Source organism: Panthera onca, chromosome A1, assembly GCF_046562875.1.
Source record: "Panthera onca isolate mPanOnc1 chromosome A1, mPanOnc1 haplotype 2, whole genome shotgun sequence".
NCBI lineage: Eukaryota > Metazoa > Chordata > Mammalia > Carnivora > Felidae > Panthera > Panthera onca.
In genome coordinates, this window is record NC_138339.1 from 51,054,842 (window position 1) to 51,065,160 (window position 10,319).

Genomic DNA, 10,319 nt, shown 5'->3' on the forward strand with positions numbered 1-10,319 from the left:
AAGCTATGGACCTGAAGTCCCTCTTTCTCCAGTAGTTGAAGGGAATAAGGAAAACAATGCATGTGAAACACCTAACACCATACCTAACACACAGTCATTGTCAGTGCTCAACAAAGAGGAGTTACTACTGAAATTATTGCTCCCAGTTCTTTCTGTGAACAGAGGGGAAGGGAATGTGGGAGGCAGTGCCTGTGCACCCCCTAGAGATAGACAGCACAATACTAAGTTTGTCCTTATGTTGTCAGCCCCTTGATCTGTCTTCTGCTTTCTCCTAAAAAAGAAAAAAAAAATGCCTGGAATTGAATATATACAGTGAGAGTGTAGACAGGGAGAGTGAACAAAAGCAAGACTCAGGCCAGTGGAAAGGGTTCTCCCCTGTGCCTACAAAAGCAGCCCAGCAGGAACTCAGAGAGCAGCCAGGGACATCTGCTTTCCTTGAGGCCTCTTTGAATATACTGTTGAAGAGTCTCACTTGAGCGAAGCACTCAGAGGAAGGGAGGAAATGGGATCTCCAGTCCTTACCCTTGGGGGAACTCCAGGATTCCCAGGGCTTGGCTTTCTTATGTAAAAATTGGGTGGTCTTGCAGTCCTTGCTCTGATTGCCTGATTGTAGGGGACACATTAAAAACATCACAAATGTGAATGCACTTTGAAAGGGAAAATCTGTGTTTCAGGTAGACTATAATTATTCATTTGACTACACGCAGGAGATCGGTAAGAGGACTGACATCTCACAGGGAACCCTGGTTAGCTCGTTCTTTAATCAAACTTCTGTTGTCAACTCTGATGGCGTTGTCCCTTGCACTTGGCTCCCTCACCTTTGCCAGAGCCATTTGTGCTTGTCAATTAAGGCCAGCGTGATTCAGCTTTCACGAGATGCAAATTAACTGAGCTGCTTCAGCCCCACCATCACATACAGACTACTGAAATCAAGGCTTTCGGATAACAGATACAAACAGGACACAGATTTGAGAATTTCTCCTTCCCACTTCTTTCTTTCGCTAGGTCTGCAGACTTTTGGGCTTTCTTGCTGTCTTCATGTCCCAGGTTGAGAGCACTGGCTTTGGGTTCAGATCAGAGTGAGAACCAATCCAGACTCCCCTGCTGCTTCGCTGTCGTTTGACATGTCACTGAACTCCTTGGGTCTCAGTGTGTTCATCTTTAAAATGGGGATAATTAGAGCTACAGGGCATGGGTTGTTGTCAAGTTTAGGTATATAAATAGAATGTTAAATTTAAATTCCTATTGTCTCTAAGATTCAGTTAACGCTTTCACACTCAGTACCATAAAAGGTAAGTGCCCCTATATGCTAAACAGAGGTGCTAGTTCTCTGGGGAAGACTTAATAACCTATAGGGTAGCAGGACCCGTACAGCAAGAATAACTGATTGACAAGCAATGAAAGAGAAGACTGGAGGTTCAAAGGTGTGGGAATTGTCTAGAAAGGTTTCTTGTTGCATGTCCCCTCCCGAGCTCAGGGATAAGCACAGAGAAGTGTCCCTTCACAAGACAAATGTGTTGAAGGAGGGGTGAGTGTAGTCAAAAGAAACAGTCACAGAGACTGGGAATGCCTGGAAGAAGTGAAGGCAAGCATCTCACACCTGGCCAGGTCTTCACAAAGGTGCAGAATGGCAGGACCAATGCTATCCTGGGACTAAGGCCAAGAGCAGTGAGAGGGCTGCTGGGATAGGATGGCATGCCTTTGGTGGCATCCATGACTACAGAGGTTGGTCATTACAAAAGACTAGAGGGGGGTGGAGTCACATGCCACAGTAGAGCCAGGATATAGGACCTGGTAGGGAAAAGCCAGCCCACCCGTCGGGCAAGGCAAGAACACAGGAGTTTTTCCAGGGGCTATGGGGATGCTGCAGAAGCCAGAGGGGCCTAAGCCCTCATGGTGGGCCCCCAGTAGAAAGATGCTTTTGAGCAGACAACAGGGCAAGAGCTAAGAATGTTACAAGAGGTCTGCTTCAGTGTTCAGTCTGGACCTCTGAGAATTTGCAAGTATATGCATAAGAGCCACCAAGTGCACACCTGCCAAACAGAGCACTGATGGCCAATTCAGTCCCATAAGAGGGTCCCTTTTTCCTTAATCCCCCAGCCCCATCTCTGAAGAAGCCAGCCAGCCACAGGGACAGGAAAGAACATTAAGAACAAGTGAAAGAAGAGACCACCCCCCACCCCCACTGCATGTCCCTCTAGCCTGAGTTCAGGGTGCAGGCACTCTGAATGAGAGGGGATATTGAAGTTTTTAGTATAGCCTTGAGGAGACCATTAATACCTGAGTTGAGTGTGAATAACCAGAGCAGTACCTGTTTTTATAACCTAAACTGATTAGAAAACGGGATAGATCTGTCCAAGATGCCACCAGGGGGATGGCAAGGGGTCTGTAGCGTGGTCAGGAGCACAGCATCTGGAGGGCAAAAGAAATCCACTTCCTGTTAGTGCCCCCCCACCCCGAGTTCAGCCCACTTGATAAACTGGGTACAAATATCAAGTGCTTAACCCAGGTACTCGACTCAGCTGTCGGAGGACAACAATTCTTACTAGTACCTTTATCTTACTATCCACTGCTAACTGATTTAGCCCTTCTAGTCAATGCACAGAAATACAATATACTTAGTAAATGAGAGGATGGAAAGATTTCTTACCCTGTTTTTAAAAACTATTAAAGCTGCTGTCTTCACAGGTGAATTCAGAACCGTCTTCGGAAACAGGCTGCCATGCGGTCTGTCGATACACTGTAATTGAGACCTGCAAGGGCCCTTCTCACACCTCAGAACATTAAGGTGATGTTGTGTCTGCCACTGGCTCCAGTCACAGGGAGGGAGCGTAAGGTTGCTGGTGTGGCTTATTATCTTCCAGACGTCTGCTTAAGGTGTCCCCTCGGAACAGAGTCCCCAGCATGTTGAGAAATCTTCCTATCATTGCCCACCGTCAAAATCTTCCCACTCTAGAGCTCATTTCTCCCTGCTCCTGCTCCCTGCTTATCTAGAATGCCTGAGAAACCAAGCCATTCACTGACATAACTTCAAGAGGCCAAGGGCCCGGATGCGAATCCTTGTTCTGTCATTTAGTCTCTGGGTTCCCCGTGCAGTTCCCTTCCTCTCACCTGGCTTCTGCATTCCCATCTGTAACATAGGAATGGTACCACCTGCCCAATTTCCCTCACAGGGCTACTCAATTGTAGTTGTGGATGTCGAAGGGCCTGGAAAGCTTTAAGGCACCATAGAAATGATTATTAAGATGCTCAGGAGTGTAATGTCCTCATTCTTTCAACCTAGATAACACTGTATGAATAGGTTAGACTTCAGTGGACCTCAGAGATGGGAATCCTAGAAATGTGATGGGGTCAGTATAATACCCATTTTTGACAAACTATACTCTGTCCCACTAATTAAGGATCCAATCATGCTGCTTATATGAAAATCCCCCTAGACTCAGTGCTTGATCTGGCCTACTCTAGAATCTGCCCAAACTTTGTTGTTGTTGTTGTTGTTGTTGTTGTTGTTGTTTTTACCAAAAACAACAACAAAACAAAACAAAACAAAACAAACAAAAAAATTATCAAAATAGGAGGCTTCTTTGGAACGTTCTCCCCCTTCCCTGTCAACATTGCCCGGGGTTGGGCACTCAGTGCCCCCAAAGCAGTTAATACTGTGGCTCAGCTGAGCCCTTCCTTGAGGTAAAGAAATGCTGTTTATTTGATGCCCCAGTGCGAATCCCCTTGTATGCCGATCTGGTCAGACTCACCTGTGCAGCACTCCACGCTGGACCAGAATGTCCTGAGGAGAAGCCTTTGTCCTCAGTGTTGACAAGCAACGCGATATCTCGAGCCAAGAAAAACATTTCCATCGGCCCCCAAGAGGTAACGTCCAAGTCCAGTGTGGCTCCAGACTGAATCGAGCAATTAAATCCACATCTGCCCTTGCCCCAAACCTCAAGAATGCTAACATCTTACATGTGTCAAGAGGGTTATTTATGAAACTATTTGCTTGTCAGCCCCAGGAGGACATTCTGTACTTTTTTGCTGGAATACTGTATATTTATGAACCATGGCTCGAAAACTAACTTTGGCAGGAATATTTATCAGAGAAACATTCTATCAGCCCCACGCAAAGCACAGCCTGTATTCAGTCACCGTCACACGGTGGCTGGGCAGGGTCCTGGTAGAGAGCTAGTCTGTGGCTGCCTGCTGCAAGAATGAATTCCAGATGTGTGCTTCTTCAGGGGAAGGATTTCAATTTCAGATAGGAGGTTTCTTTCTCTTTCTCTCTTTCATTCACCTCTATTCCCCCATTTTCAATCTCGAGTAATTAGCCTTGAACATTTATCACTGCAGTCTATTTGTTGCCTCCTGCATTTGACGCTTTAGTGCCCACTGCCCTGACCTTGTAAAATTGCCCGGTTTGGAGAACTAGCCTTCTGATCGTCTAGTTTCGGTCTGGTTATCTGTGCCCAGTGTGTGACACATAGAAAGGCAGTTGGTTAGAGAACAAAGGGCTTGGTGTAATGTGGGACAGACTCTAATCTGGGACAGTAAAATACTCAAAAGGAACTGTTGACATCAGCCGTCCCCAAGACTGCACCCATGGAGTTAGTATACCTCCAACGTGTCCCCATGGTCCGCTTCATCAGCCAACAGAGTCTTCTGCTGACAGGAATGCTGAGCCTGTCCAGCATCACACTGGATTTCTTGCTCTCTCTTGAGCTTGGGCAATGAACTTATAATTCATTTCTTGTCTCTCTTCAGGATTGAAGGGTTCAAGGTGGGAGTGGTCTGTGAGTGTATTTTTTCCAGTGACAGATAAAGGTACATGTATCCAGAGACCTAGAGAGACCCAGAGTAACAGAGGGCTCTTCGCACTCAGAAGGCGACATGTGTGATTGATCCTTATAGGTCTCTACAATGTTTTCCCGTAGCTTTAATACCTATATTTTTCTTCTTAAAAGCCCCTGAGCCCTGATTAAAGGCTTATTCCTTAAAGTCTTGATCTCTAATGATACACCTAGTACGTATACTTAGAGATAAAGTAAAATTCTTTAGCTAGTTTCCCAACCATGCCACATAGTAGCAATACTAAATTATTATCATTATTGCCATTTATTTGGCATTTAACACACTCTACTTCCGATTCTTAGAAATTGCAAAGATGTTATCATTCCTATTTTACAGGTAAAAAAAGAAAAAAAAAAAAAGCTGAGACATGGAGAGGTTAAGTAGTTTCCTGACAGCCACATGGTTGATTACAAGTGGAACTGGTATCTGAGCCCAGAATGTGCCGGCTCTTTGATGGGAGAGAAGAGAAAAGAGATAAGGAATTAAAGGAAGGAGAGAGGAGAAAACTTGAAGCATAAAACAGAACCATCAACTCTGGGAAGTTTGGTGTTGTTTTACCCCAAGCTGCCCTTCCAGCCCCAGTTGACTTCCTCGAGGGATGCTGGCTGCCTGGAGGCCACGTGCCTGTGTGGAGGGCCCCAGTGTGGACACCCAAGGGGTCTCCCATGGAGACCTCAGGTCATCTTTGGGCTTTCTGGCAATGGAGACTATCAGCAGATCCTACATGGGCTTGTTCAGGGCCAAATCAGGAATCTCAAATCCCTGAAAACTTCTGGGGCTGGTCACTAGGACTCAAACTCCCCCAAATGTCTCTCCGTGCCAAAGTCAGGGCACAGAAATAAACTGTTTCTTTATTGGCTCCTCTCCTGCCCCAGCCTACCTTAGCCCACCCCACCCAAAGCTGGCACCTTGCCAGCAGGGAGCAATGCCTCCTGGGAGAGCAGGGTCTCTGGGGCCTCAGGCCACAGTCTGGGCTCTGGAGGCTGTGGGAGGGCCCCCAGGGGTGTTAGGGCAGCCTGGACTATAAATCCCAGGCCTGGGTATGGGCACAGAGCCAGCAAACTCACTTAGTGGTGGACAGGGAGGCAGAACCGCTCTAGGAAAGGCCTTAGGCAGCCTCCAGAACTTGGTGGGAGGGGGCTTTACCTAACTTCATGCAAATATGATTTATTTCATGGAGTCACCAGCACCACATTTCTGTGGTGTAATGTGGGACAGACTCTAATCTGGGACAGTAAAATACTCAAAAGGAACTGTTGACATCAGCCTTTGGTGTAATGTGGGACAGACTCTATGAATTTGAAGGCATCCTTATGAATTTGAAGAAAGATTGCATGATTGTGTCACAAACACTCCATCCATAAAGTTATGCCTTAGGCCTGTTCTAATCCTTATTCTGCTGATGTGTGAATTTAGGCATATCTCTTAGCACCTGAAAAGTGGAAAGAACACTTTATAATCTAATAATCTAATAAAGAGTAAAAGATAGAAGTTGTGCATTTCAACTCTTGATTCAGACAATTTCCTTCACTTCATGGATATATGGGGCTTTGGATGAGTTACTTAATCTCAGTTTCCTAGTCCTAAAATGGAAATAATGATTCCATAGGGGCATTGTGAAGATAAACTAGAACATGAATCTAAACAGATTTGAACCTGGCATATAAATGCTCAATAAGTGAGCTTTCAAAAATTCATTTAAATTCCTAGAGACAAAATAAAACCATGGGAATGAGAATGTGCTTGAAACCTTGTATATTAATGTGAGGGATCATGAGTACCTATATACAAACAGGTAAATTAAGTTCAGAAGTGTTGCCACATTTGGCCAAGATGCATAACCAGGCACCAGTGGTTCGGGGAATGAACTCACTTTGGAGATTATAAGAAATCTTCTCCCCGGCTGCTTATATTAAAGGGAGAGGGGGGCAGGTGGAGGAGCTCAAGGGAAGGATACACTGGGTTGGGCTGGTCAACGACAATGTTGGTACTATTAGACCTTCCCAGGAGGATGAGGCCTCCAGAACGTATCTTTGCCAAGCATCCAATGGCCCTCCCTTGCTTAAGGCCAAGAGGTCTCCAAGTTGGGAGGGATGAGTTTTCCAGATTTGGACTCCAACCCAGCCAGTGGGTGCCGGTGGGAAGAGTTTCTGCATTAAAGACTGAGAATCCTACGCCCAAATCCTCTCTTAGTCACTTCTTCTCTGACTTTGGGCAACTTACTGACCCTCTTTGAACCTCAGTTTCCCCAGGCTCTCAGGTATGGATAATGAACGCCTACATTTGACGGGTTTTGTAGGAATTAAAAGAAGTAACTTGTAGGTGCTGCACTTACTAAGTGCCTTACTTCTCCTTCCTGCACACCTAAGTGAAATGGGCCATTGGACAAATCCTGTAAAACAAGAGAGCCCTCCACCTTTATTAATGCCTTAATGGCTGAGTACTAAATACTGGAGACACAGGGTCAACTTCCTGTCAGGATGGCAGTGAGGCAAGAAGCCCTACCCCTTCAGCATTAGAAATGTCAGCCTAAATATTATTTTTAGTTTTTAATAAAATACATTGGTTGAAAATCAAGAAAGAAAATTTCTAGGTGTCAGGAAGAAAGAGAGAAGACAAAATTTTTTTCAAATGAAAAGAAATTATTTATTCACTCATTCAAAAATATGTCTTAGAGGTAGGTATTGTGTGCAAAATGGTGCTAGGGATATAGCAGGGTGCAAAGACAATGAAAATCCTACCCTCATGGAGGGAACATTGTTTTTTTTTTCAAATTTTTATTTAAATTCTAGTTAGTTAATATACAGTGAAATACTGGTTTCAGGAGTAGAATTTAAGGATTCATCACTTACATACATAAATACCCAGTGCTCATCACAGGTGTCCTCCCGCAACTAGCCCATCCCCCACCCACCTCCCTCTGTCAACCCTGTTTGTTCTCTCTCTTTTTTTAATGTTTATTTATTTATTTTCTTTTTTGAGAGAGAGAGAGTACAAGCGGGTGAGGGGCAGAGAGAGAGGGAGAAAAGGCACAAGCAGACTCTGTGCTCTCAGCACATGGAGCCTGACATGGGGCTCGATCTCACAAACCATGGGATCATGACCTGAGCCAAAATCAAGAGTCAGACACTCAACTGACTGAGCCACCCAGGCACCCCTGTTCTCTATCTTTAAGAGGGTCTCATGGTTTGTTTTCCTCTCTCTTTTTTTCCCCTCCTCCCATATGTTCATCTGTTTTGTTTCTTAAATGCCACATATGAGTGAAATCATATGATACTTGTCTTTCTCTGACTGACTTACTTCACTGAGCATAATACATTCCAGCTCCATCCACATCATTGCGAATGGCAATATTTCATTCTTTCTGATGGCTGAGTAATGATCCATTTTATATATATATATATATATATATATATATATATATATATATATATACCATATCTTCTTTATTCATTCATCAGTAGATGGATGTTGGGGCTCTCTCCATAGTTTGGTTACTATTGATAATGCTGCTATAAACATCAAGGTGCATGTACCCCTTTGAATCTGTATTTTTTTTTATCCTTTGGGTAAATACCTAGTATTGCAATTGCTGGATCATAGTGTAGCTCTATTTTTAACTTTTTGAGGAACCTCCATACTGTTTTCCAGAATGGCTGCATCAGCTTTCATTCCCACCAACAGTGCAAGAGGGTTCCCTCATTTATGCATCCTGCCCAACATCTGTTGTTTCCTGTGCTGTTAATTTCAGCCATTGTGACAGGTGTGAGGTGGTATCTCATTGTGGTTTTGATGATGTGATGTTGAGCATCTTTTCATGTGTCTGTTAACCATCTGGAAGACACAATTCTTTAGGTATCTCTCCTGTCACAAGGAGAACGAAGCCCTAGGCTTGGGTCTGCCTGAGGAGCTATGGAAGCCCATGTCTACCCAGAACAATGACCTCAGGACTAGGAAAAATGCTCAATCAGCAAAGAGTCACGATGCCTGGTATGCCACTTTTCCAGAAGCAGGAAAGTAGACTTGTACACTCTAGCAAGATTATTCCTAAAGTATCCAGAAAATCCTTTTACCCAGAACCCCACACTCTGCTGCTTTCATTTAATGCAGGTTTCTTCATGTATGTCAGGAAATGACTATGCTGACTATTCCTTTTCTACATAGTCAGAGTGTTTAGCTATTTTTTCTTTTCTGCATTACTCACCTCCTTTGGAATGGAAATGGAGACCCCCTGGGGGCAGGATGAAACAATCTGTGGTTTTAAGGGATCATACGCTTGTCTCTAGTGTATCACTAAAGACTATTTACAAGGGAGGGAAATGGAGACAAAGGTTTTGGGGATGGAAAGCATAAACGAAAGTCACAGAAGGGAAATGGAAGGGGATCATCATACGACAGCTTTGGTGTGGAGAAGGGGTTGTTCACCTGGGAAGGGAACAGTAAACACGGGAGGACACTGCAAAGGGTCCTGCCCCATTTGAGTCATGCTGAATCAGCCAGCCCTCACACGATCTGAGGACACAATGCTGTTGTCTGAGCCTTGAAAGAAGGAGTATTAGAGTGAGCAAAAAGGTCTGATTATTAGGGCCATATGGATATGGGATATAAAGAGCAAGTCATTCCTCAGAATATGTTTCTATCAAGGAGAAAACTACAAAAGCTTACTAATAAGAATGTTGCCTTTAGGTTCATGAAAATGCCCCCAGCTTCAATCTCCAGTTGATAAAGAAATTTCCAAGTCATTGATATTGAGAGCGGAATAATGAAAATGAAATAAAATACACAGCTTTGAACCCTAGCTGTACCATTTATTAGCAACATGGCACAAGCATGCCACTTCTTACTTCTGAACCTCAGTTTCTTCACCTATGAAATGGGAATGATAATAATACCCACTTCTTTAGGAACATTGTGAGAAAGAAACGAGGTCATGCACTTGAGCATTTACTAAGACCAGTGATGGCTCATCACATGCCCTAGATAAATAGTTGAGGTTCAGATTATGATTCTTATTATTAAGTCAGGATCAAGGCTATTTTCCTAAGATGCCCATCAGCTGTTCTGTGACCTGAGACGACTTTACTTTGCAAATCTGAGTTTGCAGATAGAGCGGGCATGTGTATATGAGCTCTAGTTCAAGACAATGTGGGAGTGAATTCCCAGGTCTGCTGTTTGCCAAAGGAATCAGTTGGGACCTACAATGTCACTTCACTGAGCCTCATTTTTTCATCTGTAAAATGGAAATTATGACATAGCCAACTCTCAGAAAAGATTTATTATTGTTAATATTCATAAGGCAGGGTCCTTCCTCTGCTCAGCTTCCCCTTGGTGGCCTCTAAAGGGAATAACCACCACCCTCACGGCAGGGATTTCGCACTCAGTAGTTTCGAAGCCTGCAGGCAGACTACAAACCGTGAGCAAAGGTGTGGAGTCTCTCATTTGTACATCCTGGATTCATTACTCATTTTCCAGGTCAAGAA

The 10,319-nt window shown here is 44.2% G+C and overlaps 1 long non-coding RNA gene across 6 annotated transcripts in view; it reads right to left on the bottom strand.

The window, feature by feature from the left end:
* LOC144616255 (uncharacterized) overlaps positions 1 to 3,917 on the bottom strand; it is a 51,232-nt gene extending 47,315 nt beyond the window's left edge. For 4 of the 6 annotated variants that reach the window (XR_013555385.2, XR_013555391.2, XR_013555389.2 and 1 more), the window contains exon 1: positions 3,753 to 3,916. This is a non-coding gene — a long non-coding RNA (uncharacterized LOC144616255). Of the gene's footprint in view, positions 1 to 3,752 lie in introns of all 6 variants that reach the window. The other 2 variants (XR_013555395.2, XR_013555387.2) reach the window with 1 other exon arrangement.
* Between the last annotated feature and the right edge of the window lie 6,402 nt (positions 3,918 to 10,319).